At 38.8% G+C, this 27,161-nt stretch overlaps 1 protein-coding gene across 3 annotated transcripts in view; it reads right to left on the bottom strand.

Annotated features, from left to right (window-relative positions):
* LOC133577776 (carbohydrate sulfotransferase 15-like) overlaps positions 1 to 27,161 on the bottom strand; it is a 116,754-nt gene that overhangs the window by 70,332 nt on the left and 19,261 nt on the right. The window contains exon 1 of one of the 3 annotated variants that reach the window (XM_061931787.1): positions 14,852 to 14,907. The exons of 1 other annotated variant lie outside the window; for it this stretch is intronic. The gene's annotated coding sequence lies outside the window, so the exon portion shown is untranslated. Of the gene's footprint in view, positions 1 to 2,859; positions 3,235 to 14,851; positions 14,908 to 27,161 lie in introns of those variants that run through there. One more of the 3 variants, XM_061931785.2, reaches the window with a different exon arrangement.

Raw genomic sequence — 27,161 nt, 5'->3', positions numbered from 1 at the left:
AGGGGAGCAGTGGGCAGCAGCGGTGCCGTGCCCGGGAATCATTTTTGGTGATTTACGCTATGAAGTGAGGGGAAACTGAGTGAATAATGACAGGTTATATGATTAATTTATTTAAACTCATATTCGGGCCACTTTATAATGAATATGTCGGCATGTAATTGTTAAAAAAAATTATATATATATATATATATATATATATATATATATATATATATATATATATATATATATATATATAACACCAAATTATTTAGGGGGGCTTAAGAATATTTTAGGGGGGCTTGAGCCCCCCTAAAATAGGCCTAACAACGCCAATGGTTCAGTCTACACATGTCTTGTAGTATGAACTTGGCTGGGAGAGTGAGCGGAGCGAGAAATCCTAAAGGATCATAGATTGAACTGACCATCGATAGAATGTGGCTGTTTCTTGAGTGCCAGTTTGAACTTGAAGGTGTCTGTCTCCACACACCACTGAAGTCCAAGAGCCCATTTTCCAGCGGCAGTTGGTCTCTGTCCAAATCCAATTCATGCAAATTTTTAGATCTATCTTCCTCAGGAATGGATAGCAGCACTTCACGATTGTTGCTTATCCACTTTGTCAAATGGAAGCCTCCTTTCTGACAAATGTCAGTCAAATCTTTGACCATTTTAAACGGCCTCCTCTTCTGATGGCATACTTTTGAGGCAATCATCCATGTAGAAATTTCACTTGACTGTGTCGAGTACATCGGGAGTGAAACTTTTGCAGTGACGTGCAGTCAGGGGAGGCAGGTGAGGCGGGGCCTCACCTGCCATCATGGAAAGAAAAAAAATGTAAAAAGAAAAAAAAAAATTAAATTGTTATATGTATCCAGTGATTATACTATAAAAGTTATTTTCCATTTAACTTCACCAGTCTTAGATTCTTTTTATTCAAAATCGCTGAATTTTCACATTTGCCGTTCAAATACTGAGAAGAGACGGTGCGGTGATCAGCAGCCAGTTGAGGCACGTCACTCAGTTGTGCCTCAGCATGGATTGCGGACTCTGCTAACTGCTGGCCTGCTGTGCAGTGAGACCGTATTGCTATATGAACTATATTATACATTTCCATAGTTTAGTTATCTGAGGTATATAATGTACAGTGTATTTGGTCAACAACTGTATGTGTGTAACGTATTTCTTGTGCTGAGCAATCATAAAACTGCATGAAGACGCACTGTGTGAGGCTCGCAGTAATCCCGCCTCCTGGTGCCGGTTAATGCACCCCCGCCGCAGAATGCACCCCCCGACGGGAGCGCCACACCAACCAAAGCCCACACCCAAACCCTCCACGTGCAAGACCGAATCCACCCAAAAAAAGTCACTTAACAAGAAGCCAAAAAGTGCAAAAACAACAATGCTCGCGCCGGAGGAGCCGCGAACGTCTGCAGGGACACAACATTAGGTACACCTGCAGACTGCAGCACGGATTTCACATTTCATTCATTCACAACTCCTCCAACACGAACACCACTGTTCCCGCACTTATAAGTAAAGGTAAGACCATAATAAAGTTTTTTTATTTATTAAATGTGCTTTTTTGTGTGCTACAGTTTGTATGTGTAATAGAGATGCGCGGTTTGCGGACACAACCGCGGAGTCCGCGGATTATCCGCGTGTCGGCCGGTTGAAATAAAAAAAAATTAGATTTTATCCGCGGGTCTGGTCGGGTGGTTGAAATTAAAAAAAAATTTGATTTTAAATAGATTCAGGCGGGTGGCAGTTAAACCAATTGGGAAATATATATACATAGTTAAATGTTGTTACCCACATACGAAAAACAAGCAGGCACCTGCAGCATATGCCACAACAGAAGAAGAAAAAAAAAAGAGATGGCAACAAACGTGGTACGCGACAAACTAAAAAAGGGAATACTAAAGACCAGGGGAAAAAAAGGCCAGAAAAGTTCAGCGTGGACTCGTTTTTATGAGGTTGTAAATCAGGATGATAGTAATGCTGGCTACGTGATTTGCAAGAGCTGCGACGCTGTTTATGTCTACGACAGTCACAAAACTGGGACATCTAACATGGTGCATCACATTTGTGCAAAACCCCAAACCTCCACAAACACCCTGAGCATGAGCAGTTTCGTCCGCCGTGATACCAGAAGAGTGCCACAGGATGTTAAAACAAGGCTTACAGATGCATGTGTGGACGCAGCTGCCTGCAGCAGTTTGAGTGGCGTGAGTGCGCTTGGAGGTGCGCTCAGCGCGGCTCCCAGATGATTGCGCACTGGCGTGCGTCTGGGCCGTGACAGCGTGGCACGCATTGAATGTCTCTGCTCCATTGGATCAGTCTCCTTTCTTTAACAGGCAAAAGCTTTATAACGTCACTAATGCCTTGCAACGTCTATATTAGATATATAACAACGGGCGGGTGCGGTTTTGATTAAATGTTAGTTCGGGTGGATGCGGATGGTTGACGACTTTTGTGATGCGGTTGCGGATGAAATAATTGCCTACCCGCGCATCTCTAATGTGTAAAGTTAAAGTTAAGTTAAAGTACCAATGATTGTCACACACACACACACACACACACACACTCACACACTAGGTGTGGTGAAATGTGTCCTCTGCATTTGACCCATCCCCTTGTTCACCCCCTGGGAGGTGAGGGGAGCAGTGAGCAGCAGCAGTGACTTCCAAGCCTTGATGCTGAGTGGCAAGCAGGGAAGAATGCTGGTATGAGCTTTTAAACATAACCCGTTAACTGCTGCCAATCAAATGGTGAATAAGATACTCTTTATGTTTGTAAATGTGACTGTGATGAAGTCAGTGCCTCACCAGCCATCAACCTCACCGCACGTCAGTGTATTAACCCGTGTAGCGCGCTACATACCCTTATGTTGTTCTTGTCTTCGAAAAGAGTTGAGTATGTTCAAAAAGAGTACAAAACTTCAAACAGCGCTGCTCAGCTGTCGCTCCAAACGGTGGTGTTGTTGTTGTTGTTGTTGTTGTTGTTCGATCGGCGCGGCGTCCTCCGGCTGCCTGTCGCTGCGTTGCTCCTGGCCCCAAACGACGACCCCGTCTGGCTCTTCTCCTGGTCCAATCGAGGTGAAACAGCACAGCCTGTGGCTGAACGCCGTCCCAGGTGCGCTCCAGGTGCTCACACTGCGCGTTGATGCATTCGAATGACTTCCTGTTCCTAATGAAGTGTCCACTGTGTGTCTTACTGACATTCAAACTTAGTCCTTTTCCAAAACCAAGACTAGAGTTTTCGACTTCTTACCTTTGGGCTGCTACCGAGGGCGACTGTGTTGACCAGTTTGACGCGTCTAAATGATAGAATGTCCATACTGTAGAACTGTGTTTGGATATGACAATCCGTTTATTACAAACTATCTAAATTAAATCAAATTAGTGATGGGTCCGGCAACACCGATGCATCGGCGCATGCGTCGAGCTCATAGAGCAAAACCCTGTGTCGGTGCGCGTACCGCTTTTGGAAAGTCACGTGACCGATCATGAGCTGTTTTGGTCACGTGACCGATACGCCAACTGTGTCGCCTCCTCTGTGCCCTGTGAGCGGCTCTTTTCTCCAACCGGAGTAATAATAACTAAGAGAAATCGTCTAATATGTAATACGTCGGAAAACTTTTTTATTTTTTTATTTTATAAAAATGTGTAAAAAATAAAATTAAAAAAATTCCCAGTCCACAATCATCCACAACACGTTCTCTTAGATTTCCATGTTATGATACATGTTCACATTATTTATTGACTGTATCTAAAAAAGATAAAAATATATTTTTATTTAAATGAAGATATGCAATAATCCTAAATGAAATACAATGACTTGGTTTATATTATTGTATATACTAGGGCAGGGGTCACCAACGCGGTGCCCGCGGTCACCAGGTCGCCCGTAAGGACCAGATCAGTCGCCCGCTGGCCTGTTCTAAAAATAGCACAAAGAGCAGCACTTACCAGTGAGCTGCCTCTATTTTTTTTAATTGTATTTATTTACTAGCAAGCTGGTCTCGCTTTGCTCCACATTTTTAATTCTAAAAGAGACAAAACTCAAATAGAATTTGAAAATCCAAGAAAATATTTTAAAGACTTGGTCTTTAAAATGGATGGATGGGTCTTCACTTGTTTAAATAAATTCATTTATTTTTTACTTTGCTTCTTATTACTTTTAGAAATACAATTTTAGAGAATAAATACAACCTTAAAAATGATTTTAGGATTTTTAAACAAATATACCTTTTTACCTTTTAAATTTCTTCCTCTTCTTTCCTGACAATTTAAATCAATGTTCAAGTAAAAATTTTTATTTTTTATTGTAAAGAATAATAAATATTTTAGCTTCTGTTTTTTCGACGAAGAATATTTGTGAAATATTTCTTCAAACTTACTATGATTAAAATTCAAAAAAAATATTTTGGCAAATCTAGAAAATCTGTAGAATCAAATTTAAATCTTATTTCAAAGTATTTTGAATTTCTTTTAAAAAATTTGTTCTGGAAAATCTAGAAGAAATACTGATTTGTCTTTGTTAGAAATATAGCTTGGTCCAATTTGTTAAATATTCTAACAAAGTGCAGATTGGATTTTAACCAATTTAAAACATGTCATCAAAATTCTAAAATTTATCATCCATCCATCCATCCATCCATCCATTTGCTACCGCTTATTCCCTTCGGGGTCGCGGGGGACGCTGGAGCCTATCTCAGCTACAATCGGGCGGAAGGCGGGGTACACCCTGGACAAGTCGCCACCTCATCGCAGGGCCAACACAGATAGACAGACAACATTCACACTCACATTCACACACTAGGGCCAATTTAGTATCATAATCAGGAAAAATTACTAATGATGTTCCATAAATTCTTTTTTTAATTTTTTCAAAAAGATTCAAATAAGCTAGTTTTTCTCTTCTTTTTGTCGGTTGAATTTTGAATTTTAAAGAGTTGAAATTGAAGATAAACTATGTTTCAAAATTTTATTTTACATTTTTTCATGTTTTCTCCTCTTTTAAACCGTTCAATTAAGTGTTTTTTTCATCATTTATTCTCTACAAAAAACCTTCCGTAAAAGGGAAAAAAAATGTATGACGGAATGACAGACAGAAATACCCATTTTTTTAATATATATACACATTTATTTATTTAGCTATTCTTGTTTAATTCACACTTACGTGTGTATCAAACTGGTAGCCCTTGGCATTAATCAGTAGCCAAGAAGTAGTTTTTGGTTTGAAAAAGGTTGGTGACCCCTGTACTAGGGCATCAAATCAGTGTCAGTTGAGTCGGTCCATAGGTTGCCTGTAGGGATTTTTAATGTCCAGCAGATGTCAGTATTTAGTGACACAGTATCGACACAGTATCAATACAGTTTTGCAATGTGTCGAAACGCTTCATGACGCCTCATCAACCCATCACTACAAGTTATCTAAATGAAATCAAATGTAAGTTATATAACAAAGTATGCTAACCTTGAATGGCACATTATCACAGCATTGTGACCACATGACACGACACGTCACGGTCACGGTCGAAAACTGTTTGTCCTCCAATCGCCCTCCCCATGCTCACACCTGAACCCAATTTATGGAGGCTACCATGGTAACCGCACCATAGCAACAGTCCCCTTCCTGTCAACACTTCCTGGTTCTTAACAGGAAGTGGGCGGAGCAATCTGCCGAAAAGGAAATGAAACATGCTGAACCCAACAATCAATTAGAGAAAATAAAATAAAAACAATATAAACAAATAAGGAATTTTGGCTCCAACAGTACTGAATGTATACTAGCTAGCTTTTAACAAAGTATGATTATACTCATACTTGCCAACCCTCCCAAATTTTCCGGGAGACTCCCGAAATTCAGCGCCTCCCCCGAAAAGCTCCCGGGACAAATATTCTCCCAAAAATCACCCGATTTTCAGCCGGAGCTGGAGGGGGCGTGGCCTCCAGCTCCGGCTGAAAATCGGACCTGAGTGAGGCCAGCCTTTTTTCGGACATCAGGGTGACAAGAACTAAATCATCCAGACTAGAGATAAATTGTATTATTATGTTTATCTTACCTAAAAATAAATATATTTATTAATTAAAAAAAAAAAAAAACTAAATACATTTTCACTATATTTTGCTAAAAACATCATAATTAATTTTTATTTGTATTTTTTCTGACTCCTTATTACATCCAGCCATAGAATTATACATTCAAATAAACATATTTGAAATGATTCATTTTAAATGATCATAATAATTCATTTAAAATGACCATATTTAATTATTAAAATAATTGCTTGTTTATCGACAACTTTAGCATTTTATTCATTACATTTTGAAGCTATCAGAAGCCAAGTTATGTTATATTCCTTAATATTTATTTATGCAAGCTTCAAGTATCAATTATCTATACACAGTTTTGTTTGCATATTTTCAGGATATATATATATATATATATATATATATATATATATATATATATATATATATATAAATATATATATATATATAAATATATATATATATATATAAACATATATATATATATATATATAAACATATATATATATATATATATATATATATATATATATATATATATATATATATATATATATATATAGATGTATGAAATACTTCACTTGGTGAATTCCAGCTGTCAATATACTCCTCCCCTCTTAACCACGCCCCCAACAACGCCCCGCCCCACCCCCGACCACGCCCCCAACCCCCCACCTCCCGAAATCGGAGGTCTCAAGGTTGGCAAGTATGATTATACTAGTTAGCTTTTAACATAAAGTACTGAATATATACAAGCTAGCTTTTAAAGTAAGGTACTAAATGTAATATTAGCTAGCTTTTAACATAAAGTACTGAATATATACAAGCTAGATTTTAAAGTAAGGTACTAAATGTAATATTAGCTAGCTTTTAACATACAAAACTGAATGTATACTAGCTAGCTTTTAATATAAATGACTGAATGTATACTGGCTAGCTTTTAACAAAGTATGAATGTATACTAGTTAGCTTTTAACCAAAAGTACTGAATATATACAAGCTAGCTTAATATACAGTACTGAATACATCCAAGCTAGCTTCTAAAGTAAGGTACTAAATGTATATTAACTAGGTTTTAACATACGGTACTACATGTATTCTAGGTAGCTTTTAACTAGGACTGCAACAACTAATCGATTAAAATCGATTATAAAAATAGTTGGCGATTAATTTAGTCATCGATTCGTTGGATCTATGCTATGTGCATGCACAGAGGCAATTGTTTTTGTTTAAAATTTTCTTTTTTTTATAAACCTTTATTTATCAACTGCAACATGTACAAACAGCTGAGAAACAATAATCAAAATAAGTATGGTGCCAGTATGCTGTTTTTCCCCCCAATAAAATACTGGAAAGGATAGAAATGTAGTTTGTCTCTTGAATCCGATTAATCGAAGTAATAATCGACAGAATAATCGATTATCAAATTAATCGCTAGTTGCAGCCCTACTTTTAACAACGTGATGAATGTATATTAGCCAACTTTTAACATACAGTACTGAATGTATACTAGCTAGCTTTTAACATAAAGTATGACTGAATGTATACTAGCTAGCTGTCAGAGTATGTTGGTGACGAACCCCAAGATGCAGATATGGCGGCAGGCTTGGTACAAGAAAACATGATTTAATTTAACACTATGGCAAAAAAAACTAACAAAAGGGTACAAACAAAAGGCGCGCACAAGGCGGAGAACAAACTTGGCTATGAACTAAAATAGCACAAAGGCTAACTGTCGACAAGAAACAAAAACACTTACTGTGACACGAATGAACTATAACATGAGCAGAGTGAACAAAAGTAGACAGAGCTACAACGACAAGTATTATGACAGGTAGTAGTGATAACAAGTATTAGCGACAATGACAATGACAATAATCCAGCAGTGACTGGATGGTAGGGCAGGTATAAATAGCAGCTGGCTGATTGACACCAGGTGTGGCCAGGTGCCAATTAGCCACAGCTGAGGGGACACAGCACTTAGGGAGACAAACAGGAAACAGAACCAAAACAAGAGCGCTGACAGAAAATACTACACACATAGAGGAAAAACTAAAACACAACCAAACTGTCAGGGGCAAGCCTGACACTAGCTTTTAACATAAAGTATGACTGAATGTATACTAGCTAGCTTTTAACATAAAGTATGACTGAATGTATACTAGCTAGCTTTTAACATAAAGTATGACTGAATGTATACTAGCTAGCTTTTAACAAAGTATGAATGTATACTAGCTAGCTTTTAACAAAACATGAATTATGAACTAGTTAGCTTTTAACCTAAAGTACTGAATACATACGAGCTAGCTTCTAAAGTAAGGTACTAAATGTATATTATCTAGCTTTTAACATACGGTACTAAATGTATTCTAGGTAGCTTTTAACAACGTGATGAATGTATACTAGCTAACTTTTAACATACAAAACTGAATGTATACTAGCTAGCTTTTAACATAAATGACTGAATGTATACTAGCTAGCTTTTAACAAAGTATCAATGTATACTAGTTAGCTTTTAACCTAAAGTACTGAATATATACAAGCTAGCTTCTAAAGTAAGGTAATAAATGTATATTAACTAAGTTTTAACATACGGACTAAATGTATTCTCGGTAGCTTTTAACAACGTGATGAATGTATATTAGCTAACTTTTAACATACAGTACTGAATGTACACTAGCTAGCTTTTAACATAAAGTATGACTGAATGTATACTAGCTAGCTTTTAACAAAGTATGAATGTATACTAGATAGTTTTTAACATAAAGTACTGAATACATATGAGCTAGCTTCTAAAGTAAGGTACTAAATGTATATTATCTAGCTTTTAACATACGGTACTAAATGTATTCTCGGTAGCTTTTAACAACGTGATGAATGTATATTAGCTAGCTTTTAACATACAGTACTGAATGTATACTAGACTGACCATACGTCCTCTTTTCCCCGGACATGTCCTCTTTTTTGCGGGGCTGTCCGGGCTGGGTTTCTTAAATGCCTCAAATGTCCGGCATTTTGAGTTAGGGTTGCGTGTATTTTTAATGTACGTCCAGGGTTAAGAAGGGGTTAAAAACAAAACAAATTGTGAAGGTCTGCCACCAGCAGCATTTGTGAGGGAGTGGATTGATTGATTGATTGATTGAAATTTTTATTAGTAGATTGCACAGTACAGTACATCCATCCATCCATTTTCTACCGCTTGTCCCTTTTGGGGTCGATGGTAACACCCGAATAAGTTTTTCAACTTGTTTAAGTCGGGGCCCACGTTAATCAATTCATGGTACAAATATATACATAAAAAAACAACATAAAAAAAACTAAAACATTTTAAAATGAGGGATAGATCTGAAGTTGATGTAGACTTCAGAGATTTAAACGTTAAAGGGGAACATTATCACCAGACCTATGTAAGCGTCAATATATACCTTGATGTTGCAGAAAAATGACCATATATTTTTTTAACCGATTTCCGAACTCTAAATGGGTGAATTTGGGCGAATTAAACGCCTTTCTAATATTCGCTCTCGGAGCGATGACGTCACATCGGGAAGCAATCCGCCATTTTCTCAAACACCGAGTCAAATCAGCTCTGTTAATTTCCGTTTTTTCGACTGTTTTTCGTACCTTGGAGACATCATGCCTCGTCGGTGTGTTGTCGGAGGGTGTAACAACACCAACAGGGACGGATTCAAGTTGCACCAGTGGCCCAAAGATGCCAAAGTGGCAAGAAATTGGACGTTTGTTCCGCACACTTTACCGACGAAAGCTATGCTACGACAGAGATGGCAAGAATGTGTGGATATCCTGCGACACTCAAAGCAGATGCATTTCCAACAATATAGTCAAAGAAATCTGCCGCCAGACCCCCATTGAATCTGCCGGAGTGTGTGAGCTATTCAGGGACAAAGGGCCTCGGTAGCACGGCAAGCCATGGCGACAGTTTGTTCCCGCAGACGAGCGAGCTAAACCCCCTATCGACCCTAGCTTCCCTGGCCTGCTGACATCAACTCCAAAACTGGACAGATCAGCTTTCAGGAAAAGAGCGCGGATGAGGGTATGTCTACAGAATATATTAATTGATGAAAATTGGGCTGTCTGCACTCTCAAAGTGCATGTTGTTGCCAAATGTATTTCATATGCTGTAAACCTAGTTCATAGTTGTTAGTTTCCTTTAATGCCAAACAAACACATACCAATCGTTGGTTAGAAGGCGATCGCCGAATTCGTCCTCGCTTTCTCCCGTGTCGCTGGCTGTCGTGTCGTTTTCGTGGGTTTCGCTTGCATACGGTTCAAACCGATATGGCTCAATAGCTTCAGTTTCTTCTTCAATTTGGTTTTGGCTACCTGCCTCCACACTACAACCATCCGTTTCAATACATGCGTAATCTGTTGAATCGCTTAAGCCGCTGAAATCCGAGTCTGAATCCGAGCTAATGTCGTTATAGCTTGCTGTTCTTTCCGCCATGTTTGTTTGTGTTGGCTTCACTATGTGACGTCACAGGAAAATGGACGGGTGTTTATAACGATGGTTAAAATCAGGCACTTTGAAGCTTTTTTTAGGGATATTGCGTGATGGGTAAAATTTTGAAAAAAACTTCGAAAAATATAATAAGCCACTGGGAACTGATTTTTAATGGTTTTAAACATTCTGAAATTGTGATAATGTTCCCCTTTAAATATAAAATGTATGTATGCCCTGGCACACCATTATCATCATTTCATGACCCAAGCAAAACACTTTTTACACTTTTATACTGAAATAAATACACCTACAACTTATTAAATACCAGCAGTGGTAAAGTTTAGATCCATGAAGGAAAGAAGAAAGTGAATTAATGTTTATAACTGAATACATTTACATATGCATACAAATTTGTTTTCTTTTTGTAATTAAAAAAAAAAAAAGAATTAAGTAACGTTTATGACAACCTTTTTCCAAAACACAATATAGAATGTGAGATATAACAGGATAATGCATACATTTATCATTTGTTTTCAAAACGCTTGCAAAAAAGTGGGACCCCACAAATTTACTGACTTTATGACTTGAAGGGGTCTCTGGGACCCCATTTAGAAAATTCCTAGCGCCAACACTGCTGTCAACAGAGGAGAAAAAATGCTTTATTTAAATAAATATATTATTTATAAAGCAAGTTCGAGTATCATTGGCAAATTTTCACCTAGTCCCGGCCTTGGCACGCATATATGTGTCCTCTTGTTGGGATTTCAGAATATGGTCAGCCTAATGTATACTAGCTAGCTTATAACATAAAGTATGAATTGCCAAAAGTCAGTGTTCAAAAACAAGAGAAAAAAAATACATAAATTAGGGGTATTTTATTTGATTTTTCATCCTATTTTCATTTTCCGACTCGCCCCCAATCCCCAACTCTCCCGGGTCAAAGGTCACATTGTCACTAATTAGCAAACGAGAGCGCTTGTTTTTGTCGGGCTGTCACGTCTCATAAAGGAGGCCGTCCGTGCGATTCAGCGGCAGGAAATGAAGATGATGACTTCATGCTCGCACGCCGCGATCATTGATGATCTCGCCGATATCGCCCGCAACGCATGACAACTCCATTGTCTACACATAAATGCTTTTCTTCTACATTGCAATAATTACACTGCAAAAAGTCAGTGTTCAAAAACAAGAAAAAATTAAAGCTGCAAGCAGCGATGGACGGGACCGACTTTGAGGGCTCATAAAATCCAAACCGGAGCAGTAATTAAAACTCTTTCATCAACTTTTAATTAGAAGGGTTCAATCTCTCTCCTGTGCTAATTTGAAGCCGACACGACAAACGCGCTCAGAGGAGATAATGTTTGAAAAAAGGTGACTGTTTTTACACGACTTTTGTTTTGAAGGGGGAATTGCAAACTTCCTGTTGATTTTTGCTGGGGGTTGTCAGTGTATGAAATGTAGGTCTAAGTGAGACCTACATAGAGGTTTTTGTTTCACATTCCTACTGGGAGTTACAGGCAGTTTTGTCTGTGTTTTCTTCCTAGGGGGCGGTAGAGCGCAATTTTGAGTTTTGGGGTTTGGTTTTTTGATTATATCCCAATTGCCTGATGTGTGTGTCCAATTTGATGAGTTTTGAAGCATGTTAAGGGGGTCAAATTACAGCTCAAAGAGGCGGCGGTATAATAATAAAACGCTAGAAATACAATAGGGTCCTCTGTCCCAATGGGACTCGGTCCCTAAAAATACAAAAATTAGGGGCATTTTACTTGAACTAAGGAAAATTATCTCCCAATAGAACAAGAAAATTTGGCTTGTCAAGACTTAAGTGAAATTGGCTAACCTCAATGAACCCAAAAATACCTTAAAATAAGTCTATTCTCACTAATAACAAGTGCACTTTTCTTGGTAGAAAAAAAAGAGACCTTTTTGCTCAATATGTTGAAAAATGTTCTTAAATTAAGTAAATGCTAGTGCCATTATCTTGAAATAATGATATGCGCTCGGCATTACATTTCTTGAAACCAGCAAACTTATACTAAAAACTAGTTTATTGTTCTTAATGGAAAGGCAACAAGGCAACCGCTTGTTACTCTCGGGGTCTCCTAGTTGCTCAGGCAAATCATATGGTCTAAAAATGCATTTTTCCATCGATAACATGACATCATCGCGCCAAGTGCGTGCTCTTTCAGTGAATTAGTGCGCGTGGAATATATATATATATATATATCAATGACGTGCGGTCACTGGAGGCAGGTGAGGCGGGGCCTCACCTGCCATCATGGAAAGAAAAAAAATGTATTAAATTGTTATATGTATTCAGTGATTATACTATAAAGTTATTTTCCATTTAACTTCACCAGTTTTAGATTATTTTTATTCAAAATCGCTGAATTTTCACATTTGCCGTTCAAATACTGAGAAGAGACGGTGCGGTGATCAGCAGCCAGTTGAGGCACGTCACTCAATGCCTCAACATGGATTGCGCAATGACTCGGCTAACTGCTGGCCTGCTTTGCAGTGAGACCGTATTGCTATATGAATTATATTATACATTTCCATAGTTTAGTTAGCTGATGTATTTAATGTACAGTGTATTTTGTCAACAACTGTATGTGTGTAACGTATTTATTGTGCTGAGCAATCATAAAACTGCTGCGAAGACGCACTGGCTGATGCTCGCAGTAATCCCGCCTCCTGGTGCCGGTTAATGCACCCCCCGACGGGAGCGCTACACCAACCAAAGCCACACCCAAACCCTCCACGTGCAAGACCGAATCCACCCAAAAAAAAACTTAACAAGAAGCCAAAAAGTGCAAAAACAACAATGCTCGCGCCGGAGGAGCCGTACGTGAACGACTGCAGGGACACAACATTAGGTACACCTGCAGACTGCAGCACGGATTTCATATTTCATTCATTCACAACTCCTCCAACACAAACACCACTGTTCCCGCACTTATAAGTAAAGGTAAGAACATAATAACCTTTTTTTAATTAAATGTGCTTTTTTGTGTGCTACAGTTTGTATGTGTAAAGTTAAAGTTAAGTTAAAGTACCAATGATTGTCACACACACACTAGGTGAGGTGAAATGTGTCCTCTGCATTTGACCCATCCCCTTGATCACCCCCTGGGAGGTGAGGGGAGCAGTGGGCAGCAGCGGTGCCGCGCCCGGGAATCATTTTTGGTGATTTAACCCCCAATTCCAACCCTTGATGCTGAGTGGCAAGCAGGGAAGAATGCTGGTATGAGCTTTTAAACATAACCCGTTAACTGCTGCCAATCAAATGGTGAATAAGATACTCTTTAGGGTTCATATGTTTGTAAATCTGACTGTGATGAAGTCAGTGCCTCACCAGCCATCAACCTCACCGCACGTCACTGATATATATATATATATATATATATATATATATATATATATATATATATATATATATACACACACATATATATGTATGCAGCCCGGCCCCCGGCCAAAAATGTTTTAATTGTAATTTTGAAGAATTAATCTGAATGTGCATGAACTATTTCTGTTCAAAATAGTTTGAAATGTCACATGTTAAATGTTTAAATATTAACTGTCAGTTTAGTGTACTGTGCCAACTGTACTACTTTATGAGTACGTATTTTCTATTGTTTCATTGAAAATAAAACAGCAAAGTCCATCCGTTTTAATTATGAGACAAAATTGTGTCAAAGTCATGATATTTTTGTTCATGCTTGAAATAAGAAATGATTACTTTAAAAAAGTAGCTTTATATTGTGAGTGTTGATGACACAGCTTTGCAACACTTGATATTCTCGTTTCAAGCATGTTTTACTCAATATAGCTCATCAAATCTCAGCAACAAGCTGTAATATCTTACTGAGATCATTTAGGACCAAAACCCTTAAAACAAGTAAAACACTCTAACATGAAATCTGCTTAGTGAGAAGAATTATCTTATTAGACAGAAAATAAGCAAATATTACCCTTATTTGAGATATTTAATCTTACTTAGATTTCAGTTTTTGCAGTGTAGCTTTTAATATAAAAACTACTGAATGTATACTAGATATGTTTTGACATGTATACTGACTGTCAAGACGTGGACTTTTTCGCAGCTTACTGATTTCCCGGGATGCAATCGGACTAGACCAGTCATGGCTTGAAGGTAGGAACATTTTTAATTTAAAGTTAAAGTTAAAGTTAAAGTACCAATGATTGTCACACACACACTAGGTGTGGCGAAATTATTATTTCTACTCAAAAAAAGGTTACAGACAAAAAGCGCTCGCAGCGGAGGCACAACTTGGCTAAGGAAACAAAACTATCACTTTGACGTAAACTACGAAAAACAAACAAGACTTACTGTGACGTGAGCAGAGCAGCATGAACTATGAACAAGAATACAAGCACGGAACTATCCTGAAAAGAGCAAAAACAGAGTAATGTTACTTGCCCAGTTATACCTAACTGGCAAAACAGGCTTAAATAATAATTAGATGATTAGAGCCTTGTGCATGAGCCTCATGAGGATAGGTGAAACTAATCGGTCGTCATGGTGACCAAACAAAAGAGCGAAAAACCAGGAACTATGGAGTCTTAAACAAACAGAACATAACTAAACAAAACATGATCTAGACCAGTGTTTTTCAACCTTTTTTGAGGCAAGGCGCGTTTTTTTCATAAAAAATTCCGGCGGCACACCACCAGCAGAAAACGTTAAAAAATGAAACTCCACCAGGTCGTCGTGCCTTATTTTGAGTTTGTTGGTGTTTTCCTGTGTAGTACTTTAGTTTTTGTCTTGCGCTGTTATTTTGGTGGCCCTTCCTGTTTTGTTGGTGTTTTTCTGTAGCAGTTTCATGTCTTCCTTTGAGCGCTATTCTCCTCACCTGCTTTGTGTTAGCAAGCAAGGCTATTTAAGTTGTTGCTATCCTTCTTTGTGTGGACATTGTTGACTGTCATGTACAGATGTACTTTGTGGACGCCGTAAGTTTTTGCTGTCGTCCAGCATTCTGTTTCTGTTTACTTGGTAGCCAGTTCAGTTTTACTTGTGTTTTTGCATAGCCATTCCTATGCTTCATTGCCTTTTCCTTATGTTCATTTTTGGTTTAAGCAAAAATATACGTTTTTACCTGCATATTGTGATCACAACAAACCATCCTCGTCCCACCCGACACATTACGACTTTTACAAAGCAATTAATTACCAGCTGCCACCTACTGGCATGGAGTATTACGCGGTTTACCCCGCCGAGTTCTACACAGCACAGACACTAAGCAACGGCGCATTATTTGCAGATTATAATTATGGATTTGAAAAAAATATTTTTGGGACCAATTAGGTGAAGTTGCATAATTTCCCACGGCACATCAGACAATATCTACACAGTGGTTGAAAAACACTGATCTAGACCACCGATCATGACACTGACCAGCTTTTAACATAAAGTACTGAATGTATACTAGCTGACCCTTTGTTTCAACACAACAAATTAGAACGGACGCCTCCTGAGGATCCGTGTCAACAAACGAAATCAATTCGACAGCGAGAGTTAGGCGTCAAATGAAGCGAGCGCAAAGCCGACTCATGGAGCGTGAAATTAATCCTTCCAATAGCTGGCGAGCACGAGACGAACAGCTGGGAATTGGATTTCCTCTCCTCAAGAGGGTCTCCTACGTCCAGTAAGACCCCCCTCGTACAGTTTAATCAGAAATGTGCATGCCAGGCCACTAGTTGGCGGTGTCACTTCCAAAAGAAACACCACACGGATGCTTTTTCCTCACAAATCTTGTCGGGAATTCGTGTTGTTGTCTTGGTTTTGGTACACCTCACTTCTTCCATGGTTCGGTTTTCAAAAACCGAAGTACGGTTTATACAAAACCCAAAACCAGTGAAGTTGGCACGTTGTGTAACTCGTAAATAAAAACAGAATACAATGATTTGTAAATCCTTTTCAACTTATATTCAATTGAATAGACTGCAAAGACGAGATGTGTAATTTTCCAACTGAGAAACTGATTTTTTTTTGCAAATAATCATTAATTTAATGGCAGCGACACATTGCAAAAAAGTTGGCACGGGGGCATTTTTAGGGACCACAATGTCCCTTTGGGACAGAGGACTCCATTGTATTTGTAAGGTTTTATTATTATTATTCCGCCGCCTCTTTGAGCTGTAATTTGACCTCCTTAACATGCTTCAAAACTCACAATATTTGACACACACATCAGGACTGGCGAAAATTGCCATCTAATAAAAAAACCAAACCCCAAAACTCAAAATTGCCCTCTAGCGCCTCCTAGGAAAAAACAGACAAAACTGCTTTTAACTTCCGGTGAGAATGTCGTAGAGACATGAAACAAAAACCTCTATGTAGGTCTGACTTAGACCTAGAATTCGTACTTTAACATCCTTCAGCAAAAATCAACAGGAAGTTGGCAATTCCCCCTTCAAAACAAACGTTTTTAAAAACAGTCACTTTTGCCTTTTTGAGCTGTAATTTGACTCCCTTAACATGCTTCAAAACTCACCAAACTGGACACACACATCAGGACTGGCAAAAATTGTGATCTAATAAAATAACCCAACCCCAAAACTCAAAATTGCGCTCTAGCGCCCCCTAGGAAGAAAACACAGACACAACTGCTCCTAGGAAGAAAACTCACACAAAACTGCCTGTAACTTCCAGTAGGAATGTCTTAGAGACATGAAACAAAAACCTCTACGTAGGTCTCACTTAGACCTACATTTCATAAATTGACAACCCCCAGCAAAAATCAACAGGAAGTTTTGCAATTCCCCCTTCAAAACAAAAGTTTTGTAAAAATCGGTCACCTTTTTTCAAACATTGTCTCCTCTAAGCGCGTTTGTCATGTCGGGTTCAAACTAGCACAGGAGAGAGATTGAACCCTTCTGATAAGAATTTGACCAAAGAGTTTTAATTACTGCTCCGGTTTGGATTTTATGTGCCGTCAAGGTCGGTCCCGTCCATCGCTGCTTGCAGCTTTAATTACCACTGTGTTTCATGGCCTTTCCTTTTAACAACACTTAGTAAACGTTTGGGAACTGAGGAGACCAATTTTTGAAGCTTTTCAGGTGGAATTCTTTCCCATTCTTGCTTGATGTACAGCTTAAGTTGTTCAACAGTCCGGGGGTCTGCCTTGTGCTATTTTAGGCTTCATAATGCGCCACACATTTTCAATGGGAGACAGGTCTGGACTACAGGCAGGCCATTCTAGTACCTGCACTCTTTTACTATGAAGCCACGCTGTTGTAACACGTGGCTTGGCATTGTCTTGCTGAAATAAGCAGGGGCGTCCATGAAAAAGACGTTGCTTGGATGGCAACATATGTTGCTCCAAAACCTTGCACCTTTAAGCATTAATGGTGCCTTCACAGATGTGTAAGTTACCCATACCTTAGGCACTAATACACCCCCATACCATCACAGATGCTGGCTTTTGAACTTTGCGCCTATAACAATCCGGATGGTTTTTTTTCCTCTTTGGTCCGGAGGACACGACGTCCACAGTTTCCAAAAACAATTTGAAATGTGGACTCGTCAGACCACAGAACACTTTTCCACTTTGTATCAGTCCATCTTAGATGAGTTCGGGCCCAGCGAAGCTGGCAGCGTTTCTGGGTGTTGTTGATAAATGGCTTTGGCTTTGCATAGTAGATTTTTAACTTGCACTTACAGATGTAGTGACCAACTGTAGTTACTGACAGTGGTTTTCTGAAGTGATCCTGCGGTGATATCCTTTACACACTGATGTCGCTTTCTGATGCAGTACCGCCTGAGGGATCGAAGGGCCGTAATATCATCGCTTACATGCAGTGATTTCTCCAGATTCTCTGAACCTTTTGATAATATTACGGACCGTAGATGGTGAAATCCCTAAATTCCTTGCAACAGCTCGTTGAGAAATATTGTTCTTAAACTGTTCGACAATTTGCTCTCGCATCTGTTCACAAAGTGGTGACCCTCGCCCCATCCTTGTTTGTGAACGACTGAGCATTTCGTGGAAGCTGCTTTTATACCCAATCATGGAACCCACCTGTTCCCAACTAGCCTGTTCACCTGTGGGATGTTTCCAAATAAGTGTTTGATGAGCATTCCTCAACTTTCTCCGTCTTTTTTGCCACTTGTGCCAGCTTTTTGGAAACATGTTGCAGGCATCAAATTCCAAATGAGCTAATATTTGCAAAAAATAACAATGTTTACCAGGTCGAATGTTAAGTATCTTGTTTTTGTCTTTGAATATAAGTTGAAAAGGATTTGCAAATCATTGTATTTTGTTTTTATTTACCATTTACACAACGTGACAACTTCACTGCTTTTGGGTTTTGTACCTTAAACTCCATTAACTTGGCCATGACACATTTCTTTTATCCATTCTCATTTCCAAAGCGCCAATAACGTACTTTAGCTTACCTCATATGACCCCTTTTGTCCTGTTCTCTCGCTGTTTAGGAGATCTGACCGAGCAGACCAAACTTCAATCTACTGTTAATCTTCCTGTGACGAGAGGCAGACAGGCGGAGGGGGTGTCGGGTAATTAATCTGATGGGAATGTTTACAGTTTCTAGCAAGAACGCCTTCCGGGCCCTCAGTGGCGGAGCAAGAACGACTCGGACACAAATCAGCGTTGCGGGAAATTAGTCAGGACGGGACTGCACGAGCGTGCCAAGTAGTCACACTCACATTTAGTTCTCAATGTATACCAGCGAGCTTTTACCATACTGCACTGCATGTGTACTAGCTACATTAATATACTACGGAATATATATACCAGCTAGCTTTTACCATAAAGTACTGAAAGTATACTAGCTAGCTTTTTAACAAAGTATTAACGTATACTAGCTAGCTTTTACCATACTGCACTGCATGTATACTAGCTATCTTAATATAGTACGGAATATATATACCAGCTAGCTTTTACCATAAAGTACTGAAAGTATACTAGCTTGCTTTTTAACAAAGTATTAATGCATACTAGCTAGTAGAGATGCACGGTTTGCGGGCACAACCGCGGAGTCCGCGGATTATCCGCGGATCGGGCGGATGAAATTTTAAAAAATTAGATTTTATCCGCGGGTCGGGTCGGGTCGGGTCGGGTCGGGTCGGGTCGGGCGGTTGAAATAAAAAAAAATTAGATTTTAAATAGATTCAGGCGGGTGGCAGTTAAACCAATTGGTAAATATATATACATAGTTAAATGTTGTTACCCACATACGAAAAACAAGCAGGCACCTGCAGCATATGCCACAACAGAAGAAAAAAAAAAAGAAGAGATGGACACTTTTACGGAGCGGAGAAGGCCCCCGACGCCTCGCCGGGGTCCGGGACCGAGGCCCCTTCCCCCGAGAGGGCCCCACCGGGAGCCGTAGCTGAGGCGATCCGCGAGAAGGGCCCGACGCACGTCCAGGGTCACCACCGCGCCCACCGCACCGACACCCCGCCTCGTCCGCCTTCGCCGCGGCCGGCGTCACGCGGCCGTGGCCGGGGGCTCGTAACAGGGGTCACTCCACGCGCTCCGCCCGCGCAGCTTACCTGCCCGCCACCCCTGTTGCCGGGGGCGCGTAACAGGGGTCACTCCGCACGCAGTGCGCTCACGAAAGGGGTGGGGCTCACCCTGGTTGATATAGACAGCAGGACGGTGGCCATGGACGTCGGAACCCGCTAAGGAGTGTGTAACAACCCACCTGCCGAATCAACTAGCCCTGAAAATGGATGGCGCTGGAGCGTTGGGCCCATACCCGGCCGTCGCCGGCAGCGAGACGCGCTTGGAGGTGCGCTCAGCGCGGCTCCCATATGATTGCGCACTGGTGTGCGTCTGGGTCGTGACAGCGTGGCATGCGAATGTCTGTGCTGCATTGGATCAATCTCCTTTCTTTAACAGGCAAAAGCTTTATAACCTCACTAAGGCCTTGCATCGTCTATATTAGATATATAACAACGGGCGGATGCGGGCGGATGGCGGGCGGGTGCGGTTCTGATCAAATGTTACATCGGGTGGATGGCGGATGGTTGACGACTTTCTGATGCGGTTGCGGATGAAATAATTGCCTATCCGCGCATCTCTACTAGCTAGTTTTTACCATATTGCACTGCATGTATACTAGCTATCTTAATATACAGTACTGAATATATACCAGCTAGCTTTTACCATAAAGTACTGAAAGTATACTAGCTTGCTTTTTAACAAAGTATTAATGTATACTGGCTAGTTTTTACCATACTGCATTGCATGTATACTAGCTACATTAATATAGTACTGAATATATACACCAGCTAGCTTTTACTATAAAGTACTGAAAGTATACTAACTTGCTTTTTAACAAAGTATTAACGTATACTAGATAGTTTTTACCATACTGCATTGCATGTGTACTCAATATATTAACATAGTACGGAATATATATACCAGCTAGCTTTTTACATAAAGTACTGAAAGTATACTAACTTGCTTTTTAACAAAGTATTAACGTATACTTGCTAGCTTTTACCATATTGCACTGCATGTATACTAGCTATCTTAGTATACAGTACTGAATATATACCAACTAGCTTTTATCATAACGTACTGTAAGTATACTAGCTGGCTTTTAAAAAAAGTATTAACGTATACTAGCGAGCTTTTACCATAGTGCACTGCATGTATACTAGCTTTCTTAATATAGTACTGAATATATATACCAGCTAGCTTTTACCATAAAGTACTGAAAGTATACTAGCTTGCTTTTTAACAAAGTATTAATGTATACTAGCTAGCTTTTATCATAAAGTACTGAATGCATACTAGTATGGAATATATACCATCTAGCTTTTACCATAAAGTACTGAAAGTATACTAGCTTGCTTTTTAACAAAGTATTAATGTATACTGGCTAGTTTTTACCATACTGCATTGCATGTATACTAGCTACATTAATATAGTACGGAATATATACACCAGCTAGCTTTTACTATAAAGTACTGAAAGTATACTAACTTGCTTTTTAACAAAGTATTAACGTATACTAGATAGCTTTTACCATACTGCATTGCATGTGTACTCAATATATTAACATGGTATGGAATATATATACCAGCTAGCTTTTTACATAAAGTACTGAAAGTATACTAGTTTGCTTTTTAACAAAGTATTAACGTATACTTGCTAGCTTTTACCATATTGCACTGCATGTATACTAGCTATCTTAGTATACAGTACTGAATATATACCAACTAGCTTTTATCATAACGTACTGGAAGTATACTAGCTAGCTTTTTAACAAAGTAATAACGTATACTAGCTAGCTTTTACCATACTGCACTGCATGTATACTAGCTATCTTAATATAGTACGGAATATATATATACCAGCTAGCTTTTACCATAAAGTACTGAAAGTATACTAGCTTGCTTTTTAACAAAGTATTAACGTATACTAGCGATCTTTTACCATACTGCACTGCATGTATACTAGCTATCTTAATATACAGTACTGAATATATACCAGCTAGCTTTTACCATAAAGTACTGGAAGTATACTAGCTAGCTTTTTAACAAAGTATTAACGTATACTAGCTAGCTTTTACCATACTGCACTGCATGTATACTAGCTATCTTAATATACAGTACTGAATATATACCAGTTAGCTTTTACCATAAAGTACTGAAAGTATACTAGCTTGCTTTTTAAAAAAGTATTAATGTTTACTAGCTAGCTTTTACCATACTCCGTACAATTGACCACTGAATGGTAACACCCGAATAAGTTTTTCAATTTGTTTAAGTCGGGGTCCACGTTAATCAATTCACGGTAAAGTGTATAAAGTGTATGTATACTGGCTAGCTTTAAAATAAAGTACTGAATGTATACTAGCTAGCTTTTAACAAAGTACGAATGTATACTTCGTAGTTTTTAACATAGTGTACTGAATGTAGACTAGGTAGCTTTTAACATCAAGTACTGAATAAATACTAGCTTGCTTAATATGCAGTACTGAATATATACGAGCTAGATTTTAACATAAAGTACTGAACGTATACAAGGTAACTTTTAACATAAAGTATGAACGTATACTCGCTAGCTTTTAACGTACAGTACTGCATATACACTCGCAAGTTTTTAACATAAAGTATGAAAGTATACTCGCTAGCTTTTCAAATAAAGTACTGAATGTATACTCGCTAGCTTTTAACGTAAAGTATGAATATTAAATATCTTAATATACTGCACTGAATGTATACTAGCTACCTTAATATACAATACTAAATGTATATGAGCTAGTTTTTAACATAGAGTAGGCTACTGGAAGTATACTAGTTCATTATTAAATATACTAGCTAGCTTTTAACAAGCAGTACTGGAAGTATACTAGCTCCATTTTAAGTAAACTAGCTGAGGTATAGCCTACTAGGTAACTTTTAACATTCAGTACAATACTGGAAGTATACCAGCGAGCTTTAACCTCTAAAGGCTTAGTGGCCACATGCGTGGACAGCGCCTTTTTGCTCTTATTTCCAAAATTGTGTACACCAGTGGTCCCCAACCTTTTTGTAACTGCGGACCGGTCAACGCTTGAACTTTTTTTTAAATTTTTTTACATTTGTATTATTTATTTTTTTTGTCATAAAAAATACAATCATGTGTGCTTACGGACTGTATCCCTGCAGACTGTATTGATCTATATTGATATATAATGTAGGAACCACAATATTAATAACAGAAAGAAACAACCCTTTTGTGCGAATGAGTGTAAATGGGGGAGGGAGGTTTTTTGGGTTGGTGCACTAATTGTAAGTGTATCTTGTGTTTTTTATGTTGATTCAATTAAAAAAAAAAAAAAAAAAAAAAAAAAAAAAATATATATATATATATATATATATATATATATATATATATATATATTTTTTTTTTTCTTGTGCGGCCCGCTACCAATCGATCCACGGACCGGTACCGGGCCGCGGCCCGGTGGTTGGGAACCACTGGTGTACACAACTGAATTGGGGTCTTATGCCGACATATGGACACTTATACTGCTATCTGGTGGTGTCAGAAGAGTATAACATACAACGGAATTTGGAAAAAAAAAAGTGTAAAAATAAAAATGTGCATGTCACTACACATGAAGTACACGTTTGTGTACTTATGGACTAAGTACATCATATTAAAAGATGATTTTTAGTTTTTATTCTAATTAAGGTCCAATAAGCCCAAATAGCAAAGAGAAATAAAAAAAGCATGTAAACAAACAGCTTGGGCCTTCAGAGGTTAAAAAAAATAAGAAAAAGATTGCAGCTAGATGACATCCTTTTCTGACTTTTTTTTTCTCTCCCCTCTGAAGTTTTAATGAGTTGGGAATTGATGCCATTGACTCGGCGCAAAGTGCTGACGCCGGTCGGTGCTTGAAAACAACGTTGCTGGCACCTCGCTTGTGCGTCCTGGGAAGATGACTGTAATGGTGCACACACAGCAGACTAAACATTAAGTACACCTGCACAATGGAACGATAATAAAAGAGTTGTCCATTATTATCATTATTATGGATGGACGTTTGCATTGGATCTTATTCCCTCATGTATGGGGAAAAAAAGTATACATTTATTTTACAACTATATATTGTCTTGATATGTACAAAACCCAAAACCAGTGAAGTTGGCACATTGTGTAAATTGTAAATAAAAACGGAATACAATGACTTATACTCAACTTATTTTTCAATTGAATAGACTGCAAAGACAAGATATTTAATGTTCGAGCTGAGAAACTTAATTTTTTTTTGCAAATAATCATTAACTTAGAATTTAATGGCAGCAACACATTGCAAAAAAGTTGGTACAGGGGCATTTTCACCACTGTATTACATTGCCTTTCCTTTTAACAACACTCAGTAAACGTTTGGGAACTGAGGAGACCAATTTTTAAAACTTTTCAGTGGAATTCTTTCCCATTCTTGCTTGATGTACAGCTTAAGTTGTTCAACAGTCCGGGGGTCTCCGTTGTGGTATTTTAGGCTTCATAATGCGCCACACATTTTCAATGGGAGACAGGTCTGGACTACAGGCAGGCCAGTCTAGTACCCGCACTCTTTTACACAAAGCCACGCTGTTGTAACACGTGGCTTGGTATTGTCTTGCTGAAATAAGCAGGGGCGTCCATGAAAATGATGTTGCTTGGATGGCAACATATGTTGCTCCAAAAGCTGTATGTACCTTTCAGCATTAATGGTGCCTTCACAGATGTGTAAGTTACCCATGCCTTGGGCACTAATACACCCCCATACCATCACAGATGCTGGCTTTTCAACTTTGCGCCTATAACAATTTGGATGGTTATTTTCCTTATTTTATTTTCACGACGTCCACAGTTTCCAGAAACAATTCATCAGACCACGTCAGACAACACAACACTTTTCCACTATGCATCAGTCCATCTTAGATGAGCTCGGGCCCGGTGTTTCTGGGTGTTGTTGATAAATGGCTTTCGCTTTGCATAGTAGATTTTTAAGTTGCACTTACAGATGTAGTGACCAACTGTAGTTACTGACAGTGGTTTTCTGAAGTGTTCCTGAGCCCATGTGGTGATATCCTTTACACACTGATGTCACTTTTTGATGCAGTACCGCCTGAGGGATCGAAGGTCACAGGCATTCAATGTTGGTTTTCAGCCTTGTCGCTTATGTGCAGTGATTTCTCCAGATTTTCTGAACCTTTTGGTGATATTACGGACCGTAGATGGTGAAATCCCTAAATTCCTTGCAATAGCTGGTTGAGAAATGTTCTTAAACAATTTGCTCACGCATTTGTTCACAAAGTGGTGACCCTCGCCCAATCCTTGTTTGTGAATGACTGAGCATTTCATGGAAGCTGCTTTTATACCCAATCATGGCACCCACCTGTTCCCAATTAGCCTGTTCACCTGTGGGATGATCCAAATAAGTGTTTGATGAGCATTCCTCAACTTTCTCAGTCTTTTTTGCCACTTGTGCCAGCTTTTTTGAAACATGTTGCAGGCATCAAACTCCAAATGAGCTAATATTTGCAAAAAAATAACAAAGTTTTCCAGTTCGAACATTAAATATATTGTCTTTGCAACATTGTATTCTGTTTTTAGTTACGTGCCAACTTCACTGGTTTTGGGTTTTAAACATATAACGTATTATGTATTTGTAATAAAGTTATATTTGAATTAAAAACAAATGCATACACTTTGGAGCATTCACGCAATAAATAGATGAATTTTGGTGTAGAAAACCATATGTGTGAATGCTTTGGAGCATTCACACAATTCCTTAATTAATCAATCACTGTTTCCAAGGAGAGCATTTAAATCAAATCAATAGCACTAACACATATGTTCAGTTTTTATAGGTGTTTACTGCTGTTGCTAGGCGAAAAGGCTGACATGGCGACAATATGCTGGTTGGACAGAGAATGTACATCAATAAAGTCTTATATATGAGGAGCGTGCAGAACGTGGGACTTCAACTAAAGCTATTGCTTCAAGCGAGGCTGCACACAGGGACATCCCAGCAGAGCCATAATATTACTTTTGGATTATTTTTTTTTTTATTGAGATGCCGCGCTTTATCTTACTCCCCTGCTGCATAATACGAGCGGCCGCGCCCCACAAAGTAATGAATGTTTGACGACTCCGCAGAAGGGCGGGCGGGGTTAATTCGGCAAATGAAAGGTGAGCGGTAAGACGTCCGGGGCTAAAATGAAGGATGAATTGCATGCTTTGCTCACTTTAAAGGTTGTCTAGCTCGCAAGGAGAAGCTTCACTTGTGCTGTAATTGAGTTTGAGCCGGAGCATAAATCTCGTTAATACACAAGTCATCTTCACAATTGTACGGAAATAGATTGAAATCCACGCACAAATGTTGGAAATGAAGCATAATCTGTGTTTGGTGTAGAAATGTGCCAATTTAATACTGGCTCAAGCTCTGCCTGTTTTTTTTTTTGTTTTTTTTGAAAGGAACTTGGCTGGGAAGCTGCGAGGATGCTAGCGACCTTTGACCCGCCGCATCTGGCGCTCGAGTTGGACGTTTCTAGGCTGTCTGGTAAGCGGAACTCAGCGCTGACCTTTGACACCCTGACAGGCTTGTGCAGCAGGACGGGAAAGCACTTAAATTTAGCTTTCCAAATATATATTCATTATTGTGTCATTTACGAACCCTTCTGTATGGGGAACATATGCACCATTAATTAGTTGCTTATTAACATGCAAATTAATAACATATTGGCTCTCAATTAGTCATTAGTAAATACTTATTCATGCATTATTCTGCATGGCCTTATTATACAACCAGTAAGCCATTCCCTCAATAACCTCAGAATTATTGCTTATTAGTAACCCTAACCCTAACCCTAACACTAACCCTTATATGTTCCCCTAGTGTCCAAATAACTCTAAATTAAGTCGGTAACACTTTAGTATGGGGAACATATGCACCTTTAATTAGTTGCTTATTAACATGCAAATTAGTAACATATTGGCTCTCAATTAGTCATTATTAAGTACTTATTAATGCCTTATTCTGCATGGCTGTCAGGCTTGTCCCTGACAGTTTGGTTAAGTTTTAGTTTTTCCTCTGTGTTTGTTTTATTTCCTGTCAGCACTCTTATTTTGGTTCAGTTTCCTGTTTGTCTCTCTGAGTGCTGTGGCTGATTGGCACCTGGCCAC

The sequence above is a fragment of the Nerophis lumbriciformis genome, linkage group LG39 (assembly GCF_033978685.3).
Source record: "Nerophis lumbriciformis linkage group LG39, RoL_Nlum_v2.1, whole genome shotgun sequence".
Lineage (NCBI taxonomy): Eukaryota > Metazoa > Chordata > Actinopteri > Syngnathiformes > Syngnathidae > Nerophis > Nerophis lumbriciformis.
Note: the sequence above shows the minus strand (reverse complement) of the source record. Positions and strands in the feature narration are given on the sequence as shown.